Here is a 24,999-nt window from a genome sequence, read left to right on the forward strand (position 1 = left end):
ATTTCAGGGGGTCTGTCCTATAATCATGGAGTCAACGGATTGCTACTACAGTATTTCTGGGGGTCTCTCCTATAATCAGGGAGTCAGGGGATTGCTACTACAGTATTTCAGGGGGTCTCTCCTATAATCATGGAGTCAGGGGATTGCTACTACAGTATTTCAGGGGGTCTCTCCTATAATCCGGGAGTCAGGGGATTGCTACTACAGTATTTCAGGGGGTCTCTCCTATAATCAGGGAGTCAGGGGATTGCTACTACAGTATTTCAGGGGGTCTCTCCTATAATCAGGGAGTCAGGGGATTGCTACTACAGTATTTCAGGGGGTCTGTCCAATAATCAGGGAGTCAGGGGATTGCTATTACAGTATTTCAGGGGGTCTGTCCTATAATCATGGAGTCAGGGGATTGCTACTACAGTATTTCAGGGGGTCTCTCCTATAATCAGGGAGTAAGGGGATTGCTACTACAGTATTTCAGGGGGTCTCTCCTATAATCAGGGAGTCAGGGGATTGCTACTACAGTATTTCAGGGGGTCTGTCCTATGATCATGGAGTCAGGGGATTGCTACTACAGTATTTCAGGGGGTCTCTCCTATAATCAGGGAGTCAGGGGATTGCTATTACAGTATTTCAGGGGGTCTCTCCTATAATCAGGGAGTCAGGGGATTCCTACTACAGTATTTCAGGGAGTCTGTCCTATAATCAGGGAGTCAGGGGATTGCTACTACAGTATTTCAGGGGGTCTCTCCTATAATCAGGGAGTCAGGGGATTGCTACTACAGTATTTCAGGGGGTCTGTCCTATAATCAGGGAGTCAGGGGATTGCTACTACAGTATTTCAGGGGGTCTCTCCTATAATCAGGGAGTCAGGGGATTGCTACTACAGTATTTCAGGGGGTCTGTCCTATAATCAGGGAGTCAGGGGATTCCTACTACAGTATTTCAGGGAGTCTGTCCTATAATCAGGGAGTCAGGGGATTCCTACTACAGTATTTCAGGGGGTCTCTCCTATAATCAGGGAGTCAGGGGATTGCTACTACAGTATTTCAGGGGGTCTGTCCTATAATCAGGGAGTCAGGCGATAGCTACTACAGTATTTCAGGGAGTCTCTCCTATAATCAGGGAGTCAGGGGATTGCTACTACAGTATTTCGGGGGGTCTCTCCTATAATCAGGGAGTCAGGGGATTGTTACTACAGTATCTCGGGGGGTCTCTCCTATAATCAGGGAGTCAGGGGATTGCTACTACAGTATTTCAGGGGGTCTCTCCTATAATCAGGGAGTCAGGGGATTGCTACTACAGTATTTCAGGGGGTCTGTCCTATAATCAGGGAGTCAGGGGATTGCTACTACAGTATTTCAGGGAGTCTGTCCTATAATCAGGGAGTCAGGGGATTGCTACTACAGTATTTCGGGGGGTCTCTCCTATAATCAGGGAGTCAGGGGATTGCTAGTACAGTCTTTCGGGGGGTCTCTCCTATAATCAGGGAGTCAGGGGATTGCTACTACAGTATTTCAGGGGAGTCTGTCCTATAATCAGGGAGTCAGGGGATTCCTACTACAGTATTTCAGGGAGTCTGTCCTATAATCAGGGAGTCAGGGGATTGCTACTACAGTATTTCAGGGGGGTCTGTCCTATAATCAGGGAGTCAGGGGATTGCTACTACAGTATTTCGGGGGGTCTGTCCTATAATCAGGGAGTCAGGGGATTGCTACTTCAGTATTTCAGGGGATCTGTCCTATAATCAGGGAGTCAGGGGATTATTACTACAGTATTTCAGGGGGTCTCTCCTATAATCAGGGAGTCAGGGGATTGTTACTACAGTATTTCAGGGGGTCTCTCCTATAATCAGGGAGTCAGGGGATTGCTACTTCAGTATTTCAGGGGATCTGTCCTATAATCAGGGAGTCAGGGGATTATTACTACAGTATTTCAGGGGGTCTCTCCTATAATCAGGGAGTCAGGGGATTGTTACTACAGTATTTCAGGGGGTCTCTCCTATAATCAGGGAGTCAGGGGATTCCTACTACAGTATTTCAGGGAATCTCTCCTATAATCAGGGAGTCAGGGGATTGCTACTACAGTATTTCAGGGGGTCTGTCCTATAATCAGGGAGTCAGGGGATTGCTACTACAGTATTTCAGGGAATCTCTCCTATAATCAGGGAGTCAGGGGATTGCTACTACAGTATTTCAGGGAGTCTGTCCTATAATCATGGAGTCAGGGGATTGCTACTACAGTATTTCAGGGGGTCTCTCCTATAATCAGGGAGTCAGGGGATTCCTACTACAGTATTTCTGGGAGTCTGTCCTATAATCAGGGAGTAAGGGGATTGCTACTACAGTATTTCAGGGGGTCTCTCCTATAATCCGGGAGTCAGGGGATTGCTACTACAGTATTTCAGGGGGTCTCTCCTATAATCAGGGAGTCAGGGGATTGCTACTACAGTATTTCAGGGGGTCTGTCCAATAATCATGGAGTCAGGGGATTTCTACTACAGTATTTCAGGGGGTCTCTCCTATAATCAGGGAGTCAGGGGATTCCTACTACAGTATTTCAGGGAATCTCTCCTATAATCAGGGAGTCAGGGGATTGCTACTACAGTATTTCAGGGGGTGGGTCCTATAATCATGGAGTCAGGGGATTGCTACTACAGTATTTCAGGGGGTCTGTCCTATAATCAGGGAGTAAGGGGATTGCTACTACAGTATTTCAGGGGGTCTCTCCTATAATCAGGGAGTCAGGGGATTGCTACTACAGTATTTCAGGGGGTCTCTCCTATAATCATGGAGTCAGGGGATTGCTACTACAGTATTTCAGGGGGTCTGTCCTATAATCAGGGAGTCAGGGGATTGCTACTACAGTATTTCAGGGGGTCTGTCCTATAATCAGGGAGTCAGGGGTAAGCTACTACAGTATTTCGGGGGGTGTCTCCTATAATTAGGGAGTCAGGGGATTGCTACTACAGTATTTCAGGGGGTCTCTCCTATAATCATGGAGTCAGGGGATTGCTACTACAGTATTTCAGGGAATCTCTCCTATAATCAGGGAGTCAGGGTATTGCTACTACAGTATTTCAGGGGGTCTCTCCTATAATCAGGGAGTCAGGGGATTGCTACTACAGTATTTCAGGGGGTCTCTCCTATAATCAGGGAGTCAGGGGATTGCTACTAACTACAGTATTTCAGGTAGTCTCTCCTATAATCATGGAGTCAGGGGATTGCTACTACAGTATTTCAGGGAGTCTCTCCTATAATCAGGGAGTCAGGGGATTGCTACTACAGTATTTCAGGGGGTCTGTCCTATAATCATGGAGTCAGGGGATTGCTACTACAGTATTTCAGGGGGTCTCTCCTATAATCAGGGAGTCAGGGGATTGCTACTACAGTATTTCAGGGGGTCTCTCCTATAATCATGGAGTCAGGGGATTGCTACTACAGTATTTCAGGGGGTCTCTCCTATAATCAGGGAGTCAGGGGATTGCTACTACAGTATTTCAGGGGGTCTCTCCTATAATCAGGGAGTCAGGGGATTGCTACTACAGTATTTCAGGGGGTCTCTCCTATAATCAGGGAGTCAGGGGATTGCTACTACAGTATTTCAGGGGGTCTCTCCTATAATCAGGGAGTCAGGGGATTGCTGCTACAGTATGTCAGGGGGTCTGTCCAATAATCATGGAGTCAGGGGATTTCTACTACAGTATTTCAGGGGGTCTCTCCTATAATCAGGGAGTCAGAGGATTCCTACTACAGTATTTCAGGGAATCTCTCCTATAATCAGGGAGTCAGGGGATTGCTACTACAGTATTTCAGGGGGTCTGTCCTATAATCATGGAGTCAGGGGATTGCTACTACAGTATTTCAGGGGGTCTCTCCTATAATCAGGGAGTCAGGGGATTGCTTCTACAGTATTTCAGGGAGTCTCTCCTATAATCAGGGAGTCAGGGGATTGCTACTACAGTTTATCAGGGGGTCTCTCCTATAATCAGGGAGTCAGGAGATTGCTACTACAGTATTTCGGGGGTTTCTCCTATAATCAGGGAGTCAGGGGATTGCTTCTACAGTATTTCGGGGGGTCTCTCCTATAATCAGGGAGTCAGGGTATTGCTAGTACAGTATTTTGGCGGGTCTCTCCTATAATCAGGGAGTCAGGGGATTGCTACTACAGTATTTTAGGGGGTCTGTCCTATAATCAGGGAGTCAGGAGATTGCTACTACAGTATTTCAGGGGGTCTCTCCTATAATCAGGGAGTCAGGGGTTTGCTACTACAGTATTTCAGGGAGTCTCTCCTATAATCAGGGAGTCAGGGGATTGCTACTACAGTATTTCAGGGGGTCTCTCCTATAATCAGGGAGTCAGGGGATTGCTACTACAGTATTTCAGGGAGTCTGTCCTATAATCAGGGAGTCAGGGGATTGTTACTACAGTATTTCAGGGGGTCTCTCCTATAATCAGGGAGTCAGGGATTGCTACTACAGTATTTCAGGGGGTCTCTCCTATAATCAGGGAGTCAGGGGATTGCTACTACAGTATTTCAGGGGGTCTCTCCTATAATCAGGGAGTCAGGGGATTTCTACTACTGTATTTCAGGGGGTCCCTCCTGTAATCAGGGAGTCAGGGGATTGCTACTACAGTATTTCGGGGGGGTCTCTCCTATAATCAGGGAGTCAGGGGAATGCTAGTACAGTATTTCGGGGGTTCTCTCCTATAATCAGGGAGTCAGGGGATTTCAACTACAGTATTTCGGGGGGGTCTCTCCTATAATCAGGGAGTCAGGGGATTGCTACTACAGTATTTCCGGGGGTCTCTCCTGTAATCAGGGAGTCAGGGGATTGCTACTACAGTATTTCGGGGGGGTCTCTCCTATAATCAGGGAGTCAGGGGATTGCTAGTACAGTATTTCGGGGGGTCTCTCCTATAATCAGGGAGTCAGGGTATTGCTACTACAGTATTTTAGGGAGTCTCTCCTATAATCATGGAGTCAGGGGATTGCTACTACAGTATTTCAGGGGGTCTCTCCTATAATCAGGGAGTCAGGGGATTGCTACTACAGTATTTCAGGGGGTCTCTCCTATAATCAGGGAGTCAGGGTATTGCTACTACAGTATTTCAGGGGATCTGTCCTATAATCAGGGAGTCAGGGGATTGCTACTACAGTATTTCAGGGGGGTCTGTCCTATAATAAGGGAGTCAGGGGATTGCTACTACAGTATTTCAGGGAGTCTCTCCTATAATCAGGGAGTCAGGGGATTGCTACTACAGTATTTCAGGGAGTCTCTCCTATAATCAGGGAGTCAGGGGATTGCTACTACAGTATTTCAGGGGGTCTGTCCTATAATCAGGGAGTCAGGGGATTGCTACTACAGTATTTCAGGGGGTCTGTCCTATAATCAGGGAGTCAGGGGATTGCTACTACAGTATTTCAGGGAGTCTCTCCTATAATCAGGGAGTCAGGGGATTGCTACTACAGCATTTCAGGGGGTCTGTCCTATAATCAGGGAGTCAGGGGATTGCTACTACAGTATTTCGGGGGGTCTCTCCTATAATTAGGGAGTCAGGGGATTCCTACTACAGTATTTCGGGGGGTCTCTCCTATAATCAGGGAGTCAGGGGATTGCTACTACAGTATTTCAGGGGGTTTCTCCTATAATCAGGGAGTCAGCGGTATTGCTACTACAGTATTTCAGGGGGTTTCTCCTATAATCATGGAGTCAGGGGATTGCTACTACAGTATTTCGGGGGGTCTCTCCTATAATCATGGAGTCAGCGGATTGCTACTACAGTATTTCAGGGGGTCTCTCCTATAATCAGGGAGTCAGGGGATTGCTACTACAGTATTTCGGGGGGTCTGTCCTATAATCAGGGAGTCAGGGGATAGCTACTACAGTATTTCGGGGGGGTCTCTCCTATAATCAGGGAGTCAGGGGATTGCTACTACAGTATTTCAGGGGGTCTGTCCTATAATCAGGCAGTCAGGGGATTGCTACTACAGTATTTCGGGGGGTCTCTCCTATAATCAGGGAGTCAGGGGATTGCTACTACAGTATTTCAGGGGGTCTCTCCTATAATCAGGGAGTCAGGGGATTGCTACTACAGTATTTCAGGGGGTCTCTCCTATAATCAGGGAGTCAGGGGATTGCTAATACAGTATTTCGGGGGGTCTCTCCTATAATCAGGGACTCAGGGGATTGCTACTACAGTATTTCAGGGGGTCTCTCCTATAATCAGGGAGTCAGGGGATTGCTACTACAGTATTTCAGGGAGTCTCTCCTATAATCAGGGAGTCAGGGGATTGCTACTACAGTATTTCAGGGGGTCTCTCCTATAATCAGGGAGTCAGGGGATTGCTACTACAGTATTTCAGGGGGTCTCTCCTATAATCAGGGAGTCAGGGGATTGCTACTACAGTATTTCAGGGGGTCTCTCCTATAATCAGGGAGTCAGGGTATTGCTACTACAGTATTTCAGGGGATCTGTCCTATAATCAGGGAGTCAGGGGATTGCTACTACAGTATTTCAGGGGGGTCTGTCCTATAATAAGGGAGTCAGGGGATTGCTACTACAGTATTTCAGGGAGTCTCTCCTATAATCAGGGAGTCAGGGGATTGCTACTACAGTATTTCAGGGAGTCTCTCCTATAATCAGGGAGTCAGGGGATTGCTACTACAGTATTTCAGGGGGTCTGTCCTATAATCAGGGAGTCAGGGGATTGCTACTACAGTATTTCAGGGGGTCTGTCCTATAATCAGGGAGTCAGGGGATTGCTACTACAGTATTTCAGGGAGTCTCTCCTATAATCAGGGAGTCAGGGGATTGCTACTACAGCATTTCAGGGGGTCTGTCCTATAATCAGGGAGTCAGGGGATTGCTACTACAGTATTTCGGGGGGTCTCTCCTATAATTAGGGAGTCAGGGGATTCCTACTACAGTATTTCGGGGGGTCTCTCCTATAATCAGGGAGTCAGGGGATTGCTACTACAGTATTTCAGGGGGTTTCTCCTATAATCAGGGAGTCAGCGGTATTGCTACTACAGTATTTCAGGGGGTTTCTCCTATAATCATGGAGTCAGGGGATTGCTACTACAGTATTTCGGGGGGTCTCTCCTATAATCATGGAGTCAGCGGATTGCTACTACAGTATTTCAGGGGGTCTCTCCTATAATCAGGGAGTCAGGGGATTGCTACTACAGTATTTCGGGGGGTCTGTCCTATAATCAGGGAGTCAGGGGATAGCTACTACAGTATTTCGGGGGGGTCTCTCCTATAATCAGGGAGTCAGGGGATTGCTACTACAGTATTTCAGGGGGTCTGTCCTATAATCAGGCAGTCAGGGGATTGCTACTACAGTATTTCGGGGGGTCTCTCCTATAATCAGGGAGTCAGGGGATTGCTACTACAGTATTTCAGGGGGTCTCTCCTATAATCAGGGAGTCAGGGGATTGCTACTACAGTATTTCAGGGGGTCTCTCCTATAATCAGGGAGTCAGGGGATTGCTAATACAGTATTTCGGGGGGTCTCTCCTATAATCAGGGACTCAGGGGATTGCTACTACAGTATTTCAGGGGGTCTCTCCTATAATCAGGGAGTCAGGGGATTGCTACTACAGTATTTCAGGGAGTCTCTCCTATAATCAGGGAGTCAGGGGATTGCTACTACAGTATTTCAGGGGGTCTCTCCTATAATCAGGGAGTCAGGGGATTGCTACTACAGTATTTCAGGGGGTCTCTCCTATAATCAGGCAGTCAGGGGATTGCTACTACAGTATTTCGGGGGGTCTCTCCTATAATCAGGGAGTCAGGGGATTGCTACTACAGTATTTCAGGGGGTCTCTCCTATAATCAGGGAGTCAGGGGATTGCTACTACAGTATTTCAGGGAGTCTGTCCTATAATCAGGGAGTAAGGGGATTGCTACTACAGTATTTCAGGGGGTCTGTCCTATAATCAGGAAGTCAGGGGATTGCTACTACAGTATTTCAGGGGGTCTCTCCTATAATCAGGGAGTCAGGGGATTGCTACTACAGTATTTCAGGGGGTCTGTCCTATAATCAGGGAGTCAGTGGATTGCTACTACAGTATTTCAGGGGGTCTCTCCTACAATCAGGGAGTCAGGGGATTGCTACTACAGTATTACAGGGGGTCTGTCCTATAATCAGGGAGTCAGGGGATTGCTACTACAGTATTTCAGGGGGTCTCTCCTATAATCAGGGAGTCAGGGGATTGCTACTACAGTATTTCAGGGAGTCTCTCCTATAATCAGGGAGTCAGGGGATTGCTACTACAGTATTTCAGGGGGTCTCTCCTATAATCAGGGAGTCAGGGGATTGCTACTACAGTATTTCAGGGGGTCTGTCCTATAATCAGGGAGTCGGGATTGCTACTACAGTATTTCAGGGAGTCTCTCCTATAATCAGGGAGTCAGGGGATTGCTACTACAGTATTTCAGGGGGTCTCTCCTATAATCAGGGAGTCAGGGGATTGCTACTACAGTATTTCAGGGGGTCTGTGCTATAATCAGGGAGTCAGGGGATTGCTACTACAGTATTTCAGGGGGTCTGTCCTATAATCAGGAAGTCAGGGGATTGCTACTACAGTATTTCAGGGGGTCTCTTCTATAATCAGGGAGTCAGGTGATTGCTACTACAGTATTTCAGGGGATCTCTCCTATAATCAGGGAGTCAGGGGATTGCTACTACAGTATTTCAGGGAGTCTCTCCTATAATCAGGGAGTCAGGGGATTGCTACTACAGTATTTCAGGGGGTCTGTCCTATAATCAGGGAGTCAGGGGATTGCTACTACAGTATTTCAGGGAGTCTCTCCTATAATCAGGGAGTCAGGGGATTGCTACTACAGTATTTCAGGGGGTCTGTCCTATAATCAGGGAGTCAGGGGATTGCTACTACAGTATTTCGGGAGGTCTCTTCTATAATTAGGGAGTCAGGGTATTGCTACTACAGTATTTCGGGGGGTCTCTCCTATAATCAGGGTGTCAGGGGATTCCTACTACAGTATTTCGGGGGGTCTCTCCTATAATCAGGGAGTCAGGGGATTGCTACTACAGTATTTCAGGGGGTTTCTCCTATAATCATGGAGTCAGGGGATTGCTACTACAGTATTTCGGGGGGTCTCTCCTATAATCATGGAGTCAGCGGATTGCTACTACAGTATTTCAGGGGGTCTCTCCTATAATCAGGGAGTCAGGGGATTGCTACTACAGTATTTCAGGGGGTCTGTCCTATAATCCTGGAGACAGGGGATTGCTACTACAGTATTTCAGGGGGGTCTCTCCTATAATCAGGGAGTCAGGGGATTCCTACTACAGTATTTCAGGGAGTCTGTCCTATAATCAGGGAGTAAGGGATTTGCTACTACAGTATTTCAGGGAGTCTCTCCTATAATCAGGGAGTCAGGGGATTGTTACTACAGTATTTCAGGGGGTCTGTCCTATAATCAGGGAGTCAGGGGATTGTTACTACAGTATTTCGGGGGGTCTCTCCTATAATCAGGGAGTCAGGGGATTGTTACTACAGTATTTCGGGGGGTCTCTCCTATAATCAGGGAGTCAGGGGATTGCTACTACAGTATTTCAGGGAGTCTCTCCTATAATCAGGGAGTCAGGGGATTGCTACTACAGTATTTAAGGGGGTCTCTCCTATAATCAGGGAGTCAGGGGATTGCTACTACTGTATTTCAGGGGGTCTGTCCTATAATCAGGGAGTCAGTGGATTGCTACTACAGTATTTCAGGGGGTCTCTCCTACAATCAGGGAGTCAGGAGATTGCTACTACAGTATTACAGGGGGTCTGTCCTATAATCAGGGAGTCAGGGGATTGCTACTACAGTATTTCAGGGAGTCTCTCCTATAATCAGGGAGTCAGGGGATTGCTACTACAGTATTTCAGGGGGTCTCTCCTATAATCAGGGAGTCAGGGGATTGCTACTACAGTAGTTCAGGGTGTCTGTCCTATAATCAGGGAGTCAGGGGATTGCTACTACAGTATTTCAGGGGGGCCTGTCCTATAATCAGGGAGTCAGGGGATTGCTACTACAGTATTTCAGGGGGGTCTGTCCTATAATCAGGGAGTCAGGGGATTGCTACTACAGTATTTCAGGGGGTCTGTCCTATAATCAGGGAGTCAGTGTATTGCTACTACAGTATTTCAGGGGGGTCTGTCCTATAATCAGAGAATCAGGGGATTGCTACTACAGTATTTCAGGGGGTCTGTCCTATAATCAGGGAGTCAGGGTATTGCTACTACAGTATTTCAGGGGGTCTGTCCTATAATCAGGGAGTCAGTGGATTGCTACTACAGTATTTCAGGGGGTCTCTCCTATAATCAGGGAGTCAGGGGATTGCTACTACAGTATTACAGGGGGTCTGTCCTATAATCAAGGAGTCAGGGGATTGCTACTACAGTATTTCAGGGGGTCTGTCCTATAATCAGGGAGTCAGGGGATTGCTACTACAGTATTTCAGGGGGTCTCTCCTATAATCAGGGAGTCAGGGGATTGCTACTACAGTATTTGAGGGGGTCTGTCCTATAATCAGGGAGTCAGGGGATTGCTACTACAGTATTTCGGGGGGTCTCTCCTATAATCAGGGAGTCAGGGGATTCCTACTACAGTATTTCGGGGGGTCTCTCCTATAATCAGGGAGTCAGGGGATTGCTACTACAGTATTTCAGGGGGTTTCTCCTATAATCAGGGAGTCAGGGGTATTGCTACTACAGTATTTCAGGGGGTCTCTCCTATAATCAGGGAGTCAGGGGATTGCTACTACAGTATTTCGGGGGGTCTCTCCTATAATCATGGAGTCAGCGGATTGCTACTACAGTATTTCAGGGGGTCTCTTCTATAATCAGGAAGTCAGGGGATTGCTACTACAGTATTTCGGGGGGTCTGTCCTATAATCAGGGAGTCAGGGGATTGCTACTACAGTATTTCACGGAGTCTCTCCTATAATCAGGGAGTCAGGGGATTGCTACTACAGTATTTCAGCGGGTCTGTCCTATAATCAGGGAGTCAGGGGATTGCAACTACAGTATTACAGGGGGTCTCTCCTATAATCAGGGAGTCAGGGGATTGCTACTACAGTATTTCAAGGGGTCTCTCCTATAATCAGGGAGTCAGGGGATTGCTACTACAGTATTTCGGGGGGTCTCTCCTATAATCAGGGAGTCAGGGGATTGCTACTACAGTATTTCAGGGGGTCTCTCCTATTATCAGGGAGTCAGGGGATTGCTACTACAGTATTTCAGGGGTCTCTCCTATAACCAGGGAGTCAGGGGATTGCTACTACAGTATTTCGGGGAGTCTCTCCTATGATCAGGGAGTCAGGGGATTGCTACTACAGTATTTCAGGGGGTCTGTCCTATAATCATGGAGTCAGGGGATTGCTACTACAGTATTTCGGGGGGTCTCTCCTATAATCAGGGAGTCAGCGGATTGCTACTACAGTATTTCGGGGGGTCTGTCCTATAATCAGGGAGTCAGGGGATTGCTACTACAGTATTTCAGGGAGTCTCTCCTATAATCAGGGAGTCAGGGGATTGCTACTACAGTATTTCAGGGGGTCTGTCCTATAATCATGGAGTCAGGGGATTGCTACTACAGTATTTCGGGGGGTCTCTCCTATAATCAGGGAGTCAGGGGATTGCTACTACAGTATTTTGGGAGAGTGCTGGGAGAGGGGTGCTGGGTCTGGTGAGGGGTGCCACTGTGCTGTGCTAGGAGAGGGGGGAGCATGTAATAGGAATTCGTGATGCAGTCATATTACCGGCGGCCTGGATGCCGGCTGTGGGAATCCCGACCTCGGAAGCCCCACATGGGACAAAAGATAGGCATCAAAATCATGACGCTTATCTTTATCCCGACACCGAAATACCATCAGCCGCCATCCTGAATGAAGGTATGCGGGTGCTCTTAGGTGTTAGCTGTGGGGGAGAGGTTAGGGTTAGACACCACTGGGGGGGAGGGCTAGGTTTTGACACCTCATGGGGAGATTAGAGTTAGGCATTACCCCAGGGAGGGTTTGGGTTAGGCTTCCGGAAGGGGGGGTTATGGTTAGACATCACTGGCGGGAAGGTTAGGGTAAGGACTCACCGGGGGGATGGTTAGGGTTAGGCACCACTGGGGGGGGAGATTAGGGTTAGACACCACTGGGGGGAAGGTTAGGGTTAGGCCTCACTGGGGGGAGATTCGGGTTACGTACCACTGGGGGGGAGGTTAGGGTTAGGCACCACTGGGGGGAGGTTAAGGTTAGGCCTCACCGGGTTGAAGGTTAGGGTTAGGCCCCACTGGGGGGGAGGTTAGGGATAGGCATCACTGGGGGGAGGTTAGGGTTAGGCACCACTGGGGGGAAGTTAGGGTTAGGCACCACTGGGGGGGAGATTAGGGTTAGACACCACTGGGGGGGGAGGTTAGGGTTAGGTCTCACTGGGGGGAGATTAGGGTTAGGCCTCACCGGGGGGAAGGTTAGGGTTAGACACCACCGGGGGGAAGGTTAAGGTTAGGCCTCACTGGGTTGGAGGTTAGGGTTAGGCCCCACTGGGGGGGAGGTTAGGGTTAGGCATCACTGGGGGGGAGGTTAGGGTTAGGCATCACTGGGGGGGAGGTTAGAGTTAGGCACCACTGGGGGGAGGTTAGGGTTAGGCACCACTGGGGGGAGGTTAGGGATAGGCACCACTGGGGGGGAAGGTTAGGGATAGGCCTCACCAGGGGGTAGTAGGGTTAGGCACCACTGTGGGGAGGTTAAGGTTAGGCCTCACCGGGTTGAAGGTTAGGGTTAGGCCCCACTGGGGGGGAGGTTAGGGATAGGCATCACTGGGGGGAGGTTAGGGTTAGGCACCACTGGGGGGAAGTTAGGGTTAGGCACCACTGGGGGGGAGATTAGGGTTAGACACCACTGGCGGGGGAGGTTAGGGTTAGGCCTCACTGGGGGGAGATTAGGGTTAGGCCTCACCGGGGGAAAGGTTAGGGTTAGGCACCACTGGGGGGGAGGTTAGGGATAGGCACCACTGGGGGGGAAGTTAAGGTTAGGCACCATTGGGGGGAGGTTAGGGATAGGTACCACTGGGGGGAAGGTTAGGGATAGGCCTCATCAGGGGGAAGTAGGGTTAGGCACCACTGGGGGGGAGGTTAGGGTTAGGCACCCCTGGTGGGGAGATTAGGGTTAGACACCACTGGGGGAAAGGTTAGGGTTAGGCCTCACCGGGGGGAAGTTAGGGTTAGGCCTCCCCGGGCAGAAGGTTAGGGTTAGGCACCACTGGGGGGAATTTGGGGTTAGGCACCACTGGGGGGGAAAGTTTGGGATAGGCCTCACTGGGGGGATGTAGGTTTAGGCACCACTGGGGGGGAGGTTAGGGTTAGGTCTCACCGGGGGGAAGGTTAGGGTTAGGCCTCACCGGGGGGAAGTTAGGGTTAGGCCTCACCGGGGGGAAGGTTAGGGTTAGGCACCACTGGGAGGGATGTTAAGGTTAGGCACCACTGGGGGGAGGTTAGGGATAGGCACCACTGGGGGGGAAGGTTAGGGATAGGCCTCACCAGGGCCTCACCACTGGGGAGGAGGTTAGGGTTAGGCATCACTGGGGGGAGTAGGGTTAGGCACCACTAAGGGAGGGTTAGGGCAAAGAGAAAGAGGGTTAAGGTACTCACCAGCCCCTGTCAGGGTTCTTCACCATAGGGATGCCGGGGTCGGTGTTTTTGACTGCCGGCAACCCATCTATCCACTGAAGCTGGCCAATCGTGCGGGTCATCGATACCCGGATTGCGCCGTTTACACTGCAGGGTGGCATGGGAACGACCCGGGGCTCACCCTGCAAAGTACCAAGTTGGGTCCCTGGACTCAGTTGGATCCATTTATACCGACAAAAATCCCGGGTTGATGCGCATCAACCCGGGATTTTTAGCTCGGTGTAAAAGGGGAATTAGCTTGATGAGCTGACGCTTTATAGTAGGACGTTGTATGGTTACATGCACAGAGAGATCATCAGTCTGCTCTCATCATTGGCGGGAAGGTTAGGGTTAGGCCTCACCGGGGGGAAGGTTAGGGTTAGGCACCACTGGGGGGGGGAGATTAGGGTTAGACACCACTGGGGGGAAGGTTAGGGTTAGGCCTCACTGGGGGGAGATTAGGGTTAGGCACCACTGGGGGGGGAGGTTAGGGTTAGGCACCACTGGGGGGAGGTTAGGGATAGGCACCACTGGGGGGGAAGGTTAGGGATAGGCCTCCCCAGGGGGAAGTAGGGTTAGGCACCACTGGGGGGAGGTTAAGGTTAGGCCTCACCGGGTTGAAGGTTAGGGTTAGGCCCCACAGGGGGGGAGGTTAGGGATAGGCATCACTGGGGGAAGGTTAGGGTTAGGCACCACTGGGGGGAAGTTAGGGTTAGGTACCACTGGGGGGGAGATTAGGGTTAGACACCACTGGGGGGAGATTAGGGTTAGGCCTCACCGGGGGGAAGGTTAGGGTTAGACACCACCGGGGGGAAGGTTAAGGTTAGGCCTCACCGGGTTGAAGGTTAGGGTTAGGCCCCACTGGGGGGGAGGTTAGGGTTAGGCATCACTGGGGGGGAGGTTAGGGTTAGGCATCACTGGGGGGGAGGTTAGGGTTAGGCACCACTGGGGGGAGGTTAGGGTTAGGCACCACTGGGGGGAGGTTAGGGATAGGCACCACTGGGGGGGAAGGTTAGGGATAGGCCTCACCAGGGGGAAGTAGGGTTAGGCACCACTGGGGGGAGGTTAAGGTTAGGCCTCACCGGGTTGAAGGTTAGGGTTAGGCCCCACTGGGGGGGAGGTTAGGGATAGGCATCACTGGGGGGAGGTTAGGGTTAGGCACCACTGGGGGGAAGTTAGGGTTAGGCACCACTGGGGGGGAGATTAGGGTTAGACACCACTGGGGGGGGAGGTTAGGGTTAGGCCTCACTGGGGGGAGATTAGGGTTAGGCCTCACCGGGGGGAAGGTTAGGGTTAGGCACCACTGGGGGGGGAGGTTAGGGATAGGCACCACTGGGGGGGAAGTTAAGGTTAGGCACCATTGGGGGGAGGTTAGGGATAGGTACCACTGGGGGGAAGGTTAGGGATAGGCCTCATCAGGGGGAAGTAGGGTTAGGCACCACTGGGGGGGAGGTTAGGGTTAGGCACCACTGGTGGGGAGATTAGGGTTAGACACCACTGGGGGAAAGGTTAGGGTTAGGCCTCACCGGGGGGAAGTTAGGGTTAGGCCTCCCCGGGCAGAAGGTTAGGGTTAGGCACCACTGGGGGGGAAGTTGGGGTTAGGCACCACTGGGGGGGAAAGTTTGGGATAGGCCTCACTGGGGGGAAGTAGGTTTAGGCACCACTGGGGGGGAGGTTAGGGTTAGGTCTCACCGGGGGGAAGGTTAGGGTTAGGCCTCACCAGGGGGAAGTTATGGTTAGGCCTCACCGGGGGGAAGGTTAGGGTTAGGCACCACTGGGAGGGAAGTTAAGGTTAGGCACCACTGGGGGGAGGTTAGGGATAGGCACCACTGGGGGGGAAGGTTACGGATAGGCCTCACCAGGGCCTCACCACTGGGGAGGAGGTTAGGGTTAGGCATCACTGGGGGGAGTAGGGTTAGGCACCACTAAGGGAGGGTTAGGGCAAAGAGAAAGAGGGTTAGGGTACTCACCAGCCCCTGTCAGGGTTCTTCACCATAGGGATGCCGGGGTCGGTGTTTTTGACTGCCGGCAACCCATCTATCCACTGAAGCTGGCCAATCTTGTGGGTCATCGATACCCGGATTGCGCCGTTTACACTGCAGGGTGGCATGGGAACGACCAACCGGGGCTCACCCTGCAAAGTACCAAGTTGGGTCCCTGGACTCAGGTGGATCCATTTACACCGACAAAAATTCCGGGTTGATGCGCATCAACCCGGGATTTTTAGCTCGGTGTAAAAGGGGAATTAGCTTGATGAGCTGACGCTTTATAGTAGGACGTTGTATGGTTACATGCACAGAGAGATCATCAGTCTGCTCTCAGGTACAGTGGTCATGTACTAAGATGTAGAGACTACTCTTAGATTGAAGTAGTTGCTATTTATTATTAAAAATATTTACTTATCTGTAATTAGCCATATAATAAATATAGGCAAAATATGTTATTAATCAGACATTGAGCCGTATTCAATTAGAGATGAAAAGCCGTAATCGGCGAAAAAGTTTTGGGGGTAGGCGGGGTAAGTTGCGCTCTTCCTGCTAATAGTGGTGATGGTGATGACTTGTGTGTGTTTGAGAGTCGTGGTAATTAGAATGTTTCTTCTGGTGGTGGTGGTGTTTTGGGAGTAAGAAGGGGGTATGATTGGCGTTTTGGGAGTAAGAAGGGGGTGTGATTGGTGTTTTGGGAGTGAGAAGGGGGTGTGATTGGTGTTTGGGAGTGAGAAGGGGGTGTGATTGGTGTTTGGAAGTGAGAAGGAGGGTGTGATTGGTGTTTGGGAGTGAGAAGGGGGTGTGATTGGTGTTTTGGGAGTAAGAAGGGGGTGTGATTGGCGTTTTGGGAGTAAGAAGGGGGGTGTGATTGGTGTTTTGGGAGTAAGAAGGGGGTGTGATAGGTGTTTTGGGAGTGAGAAGGGGGTGTGATTGGTGTTTGGGAGTGAGAAGGAGGGTGTGATTGGTGTTTGGGAGTGAGAAGGGGGTGTGATTGGTGTTTGGGAGTGAGAAGGAGGGTGTAATTGGTGTTTTGGAGTGAGAAGGGGGTGTGATTGGTGTTTGGGAGTGAGAAGGGGGTGTGATTGGTGTTTGGGAGTGAGAAGGGGGTATGATTGGTGTTTGGGAGTGAGAAGGAGGGTGTGATTGGTGTTTGGGAGTGAGAAGTCGGTGTGATTGGTGTTTGGGAGTGAGAAGGAGGTGTGATTGGTGTTTGGGAGTGAGAAGAGGTTGTGATTGGTGTTTGGGAGTGAGAAGGGGCTGTGATTGGTGTTTGGGAGTGAGAAGGGGGTATGATTGGTGTTTGGGAGTGAGAAGGAGGGTGTGATTGGTGTTTGGGAGTGAGAAGGAGGGTGTGATTGGTGTTTGGGAGTGAGAAGGGGGTGTGATTGGTGTTTGGGAGTGAGAAGGGGGTGTGATTGGTGTTTGGGAGTGAGAAGGAGGGTGTGATTGGTGTTTGGGAGTGAGAAGGAGGGTGTGATTGGTGTTTTGGGAGTGAGAAGGGGGTGTGATTGGTGTTTGGGTGTGAGAAGTGGTTGTGATTGGTGTTTTGGGAGTGAGAAGGGGGTGTGATTGGTGTTTTGGGAGTGAGAAGGAGGATGTGATTGGTGTTTTGGGAGTGAGAAGGAGGGTGTGATTGGTGTTTGGGAGTGAGAAGGAGGGTGTGATTGGTGTTTGGGAGTGAGAAGGGGGTGTGATTGGTGTTTGGGAGTGAGAAGGGGGTGTGATTGGTGTTTGGGAGTGAGAAGGAGGGTGTGATTGGTGTTTTGGAGTGAGAAGGGGGTGTGATTGGTGTTTGGGAGTGAGACAGGGTGTGATTGGTGTTTGGGAGTGAGAAGGGGGTGTGATTGGTGTTTGGGAGTGAGAAGGAGGGTGTGATTGGTGTTTGGGAGTGAGAAGGGGGTGTGATTGGTGTTTTGGGAGTGAGAAGGAGGATGTGATTGGTGTTTTGGGAGTGAGAAGGAGGGTGTGATTGGTGTTTGGGAGTGAGAAGGAGGGTGTGATTGGTGTTTGGGAGTGAGAAGGGGGTGTGATTGGTGTTTGGGAGTGAGAAGGGGGTGTGATTGGTGTTTGGGAGTGAGAAGGGGGTGTGATTAGTGTTTTGGGAGTGAGAAGGGGTTGTGATTGGTGGTTTGGGAGTGAGAAGGGGGTGTGATTGGTGTTTTGGGAGTGAGAAGGGGGTGTGATTGGTGTTTGGGAGTGATAAGGGGGTGTGATTGGTGTTTGGGAGTGAGAAGAGGGTGTGATTGGTGTTTGGGAGTGAGAAGGAGGGTGTAATTGGTGTTTGGGAGTGAGAAGGGGGTGTGATTGGTGTTTTGGAGTGAGAAGGGGGTGTGATTGGTGTTTGGGAGTGAGAAGGGGGTGTGATTGGTGTTTGGAAGTGAGAAGGGGGTGTGATTGGTGTTTGGGAGTGAGAAGGAGGGTGTGATTGGTGTTTGGGAGTGAGAAGGGGGTGTGATTGGTGTTTGGGAGTGAGAAGGAGGGTGTGATTGGTGTTTGGGAGTGAGAAGGGGGTGTGATTGGTGTTTGGGAGTGAGAAGGAGGGTGTGATTGGTGTTTTGGAGTGAGAAGGGGGTGTGATAGGTGTTTGGGAGTGAGAAGGGGGTGTGATTGGTGTTTGGGAGTGAGAAGGGGGTGTGATTGGTGTTTGGGAGTGAGAAGGAGGGTGTGATTGGTGTGTGGGAGTGAGAAGGGGGTGTGATTGGTTTTTGGGAGTGAGAAGGGGTTGTGATTGGTGTTTTGGGAGTGAGAAGGGGGTGTGATTGGTGTTTGGGAGTGAGAAGGAGGGTGTGATTGGTGTTTGGGAGTGAGAAGGGGGTGTGATTGGTGTTTTGGGAGTGAGAAGGAGGATGTGATTGGTGTTTTGGGAGTGAGAAGGAGGGTGTGATTGGTGTTTTGGGAGTGAGAAGGGGGTGTGATTGGTGTTTGGGAGTGAGAAGGAGGGTGTGATTGGTGTTTGGGAGTGAGAAGGGGGTGTGATTGGTGTTTTGGGAGTGAGAAGGAGGATGTGATTGGTGTTTTGGGAGTGAGAAGGAGGGTGTGATTGGTGTTTGGGAGTGTGAAGGGGGTGTGATTTGTGTTTGGGAGTGAGAAGGGGGTGTGATTGGTGTTTGGGAGTGAGAAGAGGTTGTGATTGGTGTTTGGGAGTGAGGAGGGTGTGATTGGTGTTTGGGAGTGAGAAGGGGGTGTGATTGGTGTATGGGAGTGAGGAGGGTGTGATTGGTGTTTTGGGAGTGAGAAGGGGGTGTGATTGGTGTTTTTGAGTGAGAAGGAGGGTGTGATTGGTGTTTGGGAGTGAGAAGGGGGTGTGATTGGTGTTTGGGAGTGAGAAGGGGTTGTGATTGGTGTTTTGGGAGTGAGAAGGGGGTGTGATTGGTGTTTGGGAGTGAGAAGGAGGGTGTGATTGGTGTTTGGGAGTGAGAAGGGGGTGTGATTGGTGTTTTGGGAGTGAGAAGGAGGATGTGATTGGTGTTTTGGGAGTGAGAAGGAGGGTGTGATTGGTGTTTGGGAGTGAGAAGGAGGATGTGATTGGTGTTTTGGGAGTGAGAAGGAGGGTGTGATTGGTGTTTGGGAGTGTGAAGGGGGTGTGATTTGTGTTTGGGAGTGAGAAGGGGGTGTGATTGGTGTTTGGGAGTGAGAAGAGGTTGTGATTGGTGTTTGGGAGTGAGGAGGGTGTGATTGGTGTTTGGGAGTGAGAAGGGGGTGTGATTGGTGTATGGGAGTGAGGAGGGTGTGATTGGTGTTTTGGGAGTGAGAAGGGGGTGTGATTGGTGTTTTTGAGTGAGAAGGAGGGTGTGATTGGTGTTTGGGAGTGAGAAGGGGGTGTGATTGGTGTTTGGGAGTGAGAAGGGGGTGTGATTGGTGTTTTGGGAGTGAAGAGGGTGTGATTGGTGTTTTGGGAGTGAGAAGGGGGTGTGATTGGTGTTTTAGAGTGAGAAGGGGGTGTGATTGGTGTTTTGGGAGTGAGAAGGGGGTGTGATTGGTGTATGGGAGTGAGGAGGGTGTGATTGGTGTTTTGGGAGTGAGAAGGGGGTGTGATTGGTGTTTTTGAGTGAGAAGGAGGGTGTGATTGGTGTTTGGGAGTGAGAAGGGGGTGTGATTGGTGTTTGGGAGTGAGAAGGGGGTGTGATTGGTGTTTTGGGAGTGAGGAGGGTGTGATTGGTGTTTTGGGAGTGAGAAGGGGGTGTGATTGGTGTTTTAGAGTGAGAAGGGGGTGTGATTGGTGTTTTGGGAGTGAGGAGGGTGTGATTGGTGTTTGGGAGTGAGAAGGGGGTGTGATTGGTGTATGGGAGTGAGGAGGGTGTGATTGGTGTTTTGGGAGTGAGAAGGGGGTGTGATTGGTGTTTTTGAGTGAGAAGGAGGGTGTGATTGGTGTTTGGGAGTGAGAAGGGGGTGTGATTGGTGTTTGGGAGTGAGAAGGGGGTGTGATTGGTGTTTTGGGAGTGAGGAGGGTGTGATTGGTGTTTTGGGAGTGAGAAGGGGGTGTGATTGGTGTTTTAGAGTGAGAAGGGGTGTGATTGGTGTTTTGGGAGTGAGGAGGGTGTGATTGGGTATGGAGTGTAGTTTGGAGTAATGTGAAAAGGGGAATAAAATATGATCAAAATGAGGCCAGCGAGACACAGTAATTTGGGGTAAAATCTTTTATTGAGTAGTCACAATGCTGCTCTGTTAAGATCCCGGGCAGGTGGGTGGGGTTCAGTGATGAGTGGTGATGAGACTGGGGAGGTAGGTGGACCCTTTCAGTCCACCTACCTCCCCTGCTGGACCTATGGTCGACAGTCTCGGAAGTCTCGGGTGGTGGGGGGATGTGCAGAGTGGGTTGGAACACCTGTGCGGCGTCCTGCGTGTTGGTATGAGTCTTGGCAGTACGTACCTACCGGTAGGTTTTTTGTTATGGTGATGTAGGTCGACTTTGCGGCCATTGCAGATAGGTTGGAAGCTGCGGGTTTGTTGGTGAGCTGGATCAGCGTGTTGGTGGTGTGCTGCAGGTGCACGGCTGTTCTGATTGGTCTGCGGAGGTCAGCGACCGGAGTGTGCAGCTGAGGTTGGCTCTTGGTCGTGCCGCTGGTGGTGTGGAGCCAGAGGTGTGGATGGGTGAGCCGAAATTCACCTACGCGGAAACTCAATGCAATGTAATAGGCAAAAAAGTTTCTCCTGAGAATAGCCGGAGCAGAGAAGTGCAAATCTTTATTTTGGGGTGCAAACATGGGAAAATGACTCAAACCATTTGCACACTCCCCCAATGGCCAAATCTTGCAAAAAAAAACAACCCTAAGAACACCCCAAAAAACTACTTTCATTTTTGGGGCGAAAAAGTAAAAAGTGGGGGGACAAGCATAATAAATAGCTAAATAGACTTCTTGGGGGTCTGCAAGGATGGGTCAGGTGTTTTTGGGATTGCAGGTGTGGTTTTGACTTTTTTAAAAGCTTGCTATAGAGACATAAATATATGGTAGCACCCATTATCAGGTACCCCAAATGTGACAGGTTTACTTATTTTCACCAAAAAATACAGCTTAATGCCATTCGTCACCACTTGTGCAAAGACACTAATAAGAAGATATTAAACAACTGAAGTACCCCAAACACTATTATTAGGGCTTTTAGTACACATCTACATTGATTCCCTATGTTAGTGCAACTTTTGGGGTACAGACTGATCTCCCCATTTCTGACAGTACTTTACGCCTGTTCCGCATTCGCCGCTTTCCGTTTTCGCGTGTTTAGGAATTGAATAGGGTAAAAAGCAGGGACGCACAAGAAAAGTTTTTGCCTCTCAAACAGACGAAGGAGGCGGAAAGTCGAACAGGCGAAGGAGGCGGAAAGTCGGACAGGCGAAGGAGGCGGAAAGTCGGACAGGCGAAGGAGGCGGAAAGTCGGACAGGCGATGGAGGTGGAAAGTCGGACAGGCGAAGGAGGCGGAAAGTCGGACAGGCGAAGGAGGCGGAAAGTCGGACAGGCGAAGGAGGCGGAAAGTCGGATAGGTGATGGAGGCGGAAAGTCGGACAGGCGAAGGAGGCGGAAAGTCGGACAGGCGAAGGAGGCGGAAAGTCGGACAGGCGAAGGAGGCGGAAAGTCGGACAGTCGAAGGAGGAGGAAAGTTGGACAGGCGAAGGAGGCGGAAAGTCGGACAGGCGATGGAGGCGGAAAGTCGGACAGGCGAAGGAGGCGGAAAGTCGGACAGGCGATGGAGGCGGAAAGTCGGACAGGCGAAGGAGGCGGAAAGTCGGACAGGCGAAGGAGGCGGAAAGTCGGACAGGCGAAGGAGGCGGAAAGTCGGACAGTCGAAGGAGGAGGAAAGTCGGACAGGCGAAGGAGGCGGAAAGTCGGACAGTCGAAGGAGGAGGAAAGTCGGACAGGCGAAGGAGGGGGAAAGTCGGATAGGCGATGGAGGCGGAAAGTCGGACAGGCGATGGAGGCGGAAAGTCGGACAGTCGAAGGAGGCGGAAAGTCGGACAGGCGAAGGAGGCGGAAAGTCGGACAGGCGAAGGAGGGGAAAAGTCGGACAGGCGAAGGAGGCGGAAAGTTGGACAGGCGAAGGAGGCGGAAAGTCGGACAGGCCATAGCCAAACGCAGGGGGGATTTCCGGTTGCCTGGAAACCCCCCTCCCTAGCCCACATCATGATACCCACAATTGAAATAGCATATAATACAAAAGTCTGCCCTCAGTGTCACAAATGAAATTATTAGCTCGAACTGTTGATCTTTTAAAATATGTCAGTCCGTAATGAATATACTTGTGCACCAACTAGGAAATCTGGAAAACATGCACTGTTAGGGGTGAACTGATATAAACCATCTATAGGATCAATTATTAATACTGTATAATAATACACTATCCAGTACATAAGGAGACCAATCTGTACATATATGTCCAGGGCAGTGCAAGGTTCTTTTTCTGCCCCTTCAGATTCCCGAACTTGCTAAAATAATCTGCAATGGAGCCCACATCTGAAATAAAAACATTTAGCTCAGACAGGATGGCCCTATTGCCCCATATAATGGCTTACTGTTATTGCTGGTCCTGTATATGACAGAATTATTACATACTGTACACTATTGTAAACTGTACTTCATATGCCGTATATTATAGCTGGTTAAGTGCTGATTCTGCCCTTTTCGTGGACTGGCCACACTTTCTTAAAACCAAGCATTTGGAAACCCCTCTCTAGAAATCCTGCGTTTGCCACTGCAGGCGAAGGAGGCGGAAAGTCGGACAGGCGATGGAGGCGGAAAGTCGGACAGGCGAAGGAGGCGGAAAGTCGGACAGGCGATGGAGGCGGAAAGTCGGACAGGCGAAGGAGGCGGAAAGTCGGACAGGCGATGGAGGCGAAAAGTCGGACAGGCGAAGGAGGCGGAAAGTCGGACAGGCGATGGAGGCGGAAAGTCGGACAGGCGATGGAGGCGGAAAGTCGGACAGGCGAAGGAGGCGGAAAGTCGGACAGGCGAAGGAGGCGGAAAGTCGGACAGGCGATGGAGGCGGAAAGTCGGACAGGCGAAGGAGGCGGAAAGTCGGACAGGCGAAGGAGGCGGAAAGTCGGACAGGCGATGGAGGCGGAAAGTCGGACAGGCGAAGGAGGCAGAAAGTCGGACAGGCGAAGGAGGCGGAAAGTCGGACAGGCGAAGGAGGCGGAAAGACGGACAGGCGATGGAGGCGAAAAGTCGGACAGGCGAAGGAGGCGGAAAGTCGGACAGGCGATGGAGGCGGAAAGTCGGACAGGCGATGGAGGCGGAAAGTCGGACAGGCGAAGGAGGCGGAAAGTCGGACAGGCGAAGGAGGCGGAAAGTCGGACAGGCGATGGAGGCGGAAAGTCGGACAGGCGAAGGAGGCGGAAAGTCGGACAGGCGAAGGAGGCGGAAAGTCGGACAGGCGATGGAGGCGGAAAGTCGGACAGGCGAAGGAGGCAGAAAGTCGGACAGGCGAAGGAGGCGGAAAGTCGGACAGGTGAAACTTGTCTGACTGTTTGCCTCTAATTGAATACGGGCCATCGTCAGATAGATATTATGGGCCTAGGTGCAGTCATACATCAGTATATATCCAGCATGTTATTAGATGATTGATGATAATTTCTGGCCCTGTCATTAGCACTATGGGCTCTATTTATTAACATTATTTTTACTAAAATAAAGTGAAAAAGGGTGTTTTGTGTTTTCACACCCTTTGCACATTATGTTAGTATCACCTGTAGTTATTACAGGGCAATTGGAGTAGAATTAGTAAAATTCTACTCCAACCCCTAGGTATCACTTATTTTTAGTAAAGCAGATCGCATTTCCCATAATTGTAATGGGAAATGTGATCCGACCATAGTTACTAAAAATAAATTGTAAAAAAATACCGGGGGAAGCCCTGTGATAATAACGCCACCTGGAGGTGGCGTTATCCAGGGTCTCCCCCGGTTACCGGGCTCCCACTCTGCTCTAACGGGGAGAGCAGAGGCGGGAGCCAGTACCAGTAATCACTTGTGTGGTCTAAGCAGACCGCAAGCTGATTGCTGTAAAAAAATGAAAAAAAAAAAACAAAAAACTTTTTTTTTTACTTACCTGAATCCAGGGACCGGTGATCGGGCCTCCGGTGATCGGGCCTCCGGTGATGGCTCCTCTCCGGTCAGCTGATCTCCCATAGTGCGCTGCTGCCCGGTCATCAGGTGATCGGGTCCCAGTGCAGTATGGGAGATCACCTGATCGGGAAGCCCGGAGAAGATCACCGGAGGCCTGGAGGATGCAGGTAAGTATAATGAAGGGAGGGGGGGGTCGCGGGGGTCCGCGATCGTGGGGGCGGGGCTTAGCACCGGGGCGGGACTTAGCGTCGGTGGGGGGTAGCAGCGACGGTGGGTCGGCGCATGTGCGGGCTCTTAGCCGCGGTATTTTTTCCGAAAATCCTGTGACTAGAGTGCAGATGGGATCCGCAGGGACAGAGCTTTATCGCAAGCTCTGTCCCTGCAAGGGATTTATAGTAAACCCCTGTGATATTGCCTGAATTCGCACACTACAATCCGCATTCAATATGCGGATTGTAGTAAATAGAGCCCAATATCATCATGAAGAGATTGTTATTACAGAGTTCTCAATGTGAAATAATAAGGATATGGAGCCTAATATTGGATAATGGATGCTGTACAACTATAATGGTAAATGTCCTAATCTCTTGTATACTAAACACTATACCGAGTTCCATCATTTCCCTGAGGTCAGGTTCCTGTACATATGGAATCATTTATAGAAATTATTAAAAATAAAAATAATTTTTCCCTACAATTGTGTGATGGAAACATTTCTACAATAAGCTGTTATTCAAGACCATGGATATAATAACTGCCCCTGGGGACCCCTGAATAACGGAGAC

The sequence above is a fragment of the Taudactylus pleione genome, unplaced genomic scaffold (genome assembly GCF_031769625.1).
Source record: "Taudactylus pleione unplaced genomic scaffold, aTauple2 ptg001965l, whole genome shotgun sequence".
NCBI lineage: Eukaryota > Metazoa > Chordata > Amphibia > Anura > Myobatrachidae > Taudactylus > Taudactylus pleione.